The sequence below is a fragment of the Octopus sinensis genome, linkage group LG20 (assembly GCF_006345805.1).
Source record: "Octopus sinensis linkage group LG20, ASM634580v1, whole genome shotgun sequence".
Lineage (NCBI taxonomy): Eukaryota > Metazoa > Mollusca > Cephalopoda > Octopoda > Octopodidae > Octopus > Octopus sinensis.
This window is the reverse complement of record NC_043016.1, coordinates 29,708,210-29,709,714: the sequence shown is the minus strand read 5'-3', so window position 1 is coordinate 29,709,714 and position 1,505 is coordinate 29,708,210.

The following is a 1,505-nucleotide window of genomic DNA, read 5'->3' as shown; positions in this document are numbered from 1 at the left end:
AGTAGGACTGAACCTGGAGCCATGTGGTTGTGAAGCAAGTGGCTTATCACAGAACCATACCTGCAGCTATAAAAAATATGTAAGATTTTACATATTTTGAAGGTAACTGAGTAAAACTATGTGGGATGTTATTTTTCTATTTAATTTCTCCAATATAATATATATATATATATATATATATATATATATATATATATAATATATATATCACTATCCCCAAGGACATACTCTATGGAGCTTGCTAGGGGTACTAGGTCTGGGGTAGACCGTTCTTACGTTTACAAGGATGTTTGCAAAAGGAACATGTAGGCCTGCAACATCAATATTAGCGGTTGGGAAGCAGTTGCTGGCAACCGTGGAGATTGGCGACATACCGTAAAAGAGGGAATACAAAGGAGTGACAGAGAGAGAGAGGAGAAATGGAAAGACAAGAGAAGACATCAACAAGAAACTATGGCATTACAACCAGCCAGGAACAGTCTTCGCTACATTTGCGGTACCTGCCACAGGGAGTGTTTGTCCAGGATAGGACTACACAGCCACAGCAGGAAGTGTATCAGGACATGAAATGTAAAAGCCGGACTAGACTATTTTATGCGCAACTCCATTGTCTCCCAAGACAAAAAGGATGCCAACCAATTGCATTGACCAGGCCATCAGATGGTGTTATATACCACAGGTCACTATGTGCTGCATCACAGTGTTGTAGCTTTCAAATGGTGCCACTCTGCTGGCCAGATGTGCAGGCCAACATTTCTCCCTGAGTAGAATGTCAGTCTGTTGCAAAGAAACCCATTTGCAACTGGATGGATGGGAGCAATGTGAAAGCTTGCTTGGTGAGGAAGGAGGTGTGTTTTGGACATCTCGCAGAATGAGAAATTAAGACCTACCAAAGGGCAGAAGAATTAAGAGGAGTCAACAACCATACAATGGAAGGAAATGTCTGAAATAAAACCCATTCTGTGAGGACTTGCAACCAGCTGATGTTATTTATCACAGCATAGATGTTGGCATGAATGCATAGTAAGAAGTTTGCTTCCCATCCACACGGTTCCAAGTTCAATACCACTGCATGGCACCTTGGGCAAGTGTCTTCTACTATAGCCCCAACCTGACCAAAGCTTTGTGAGTGAGAGGATTAGGAAGACGGAAACTGAAAGAAGCCTGTTGCATATGTGTGTGTGTTTCTGTGTGCATGTGTCTTTGTCCACCACCACCACTTGACAACTGGTGTTGGTTTGTTTACATCCCCATAACTTAGTAGTTTGGCAAAACAGACCAATAGAATAAGTACCAGGCTTAGGAAAAATAAAAAAAAAAGTACGGGCATCGATTCATTTGACTGAAAATTTTTCAAGGTAGTGCCCCAGCACGGCCACAATCTAATAACTGAAACCTCTGAAAGGTAAAAGATAAAAGTAAAAACAATAGTGGGCTAATGATCTTATAGTTTCATCTATCGACAACTGATAATAAGAGAAAAACACAATATTTTCAAGTAATTG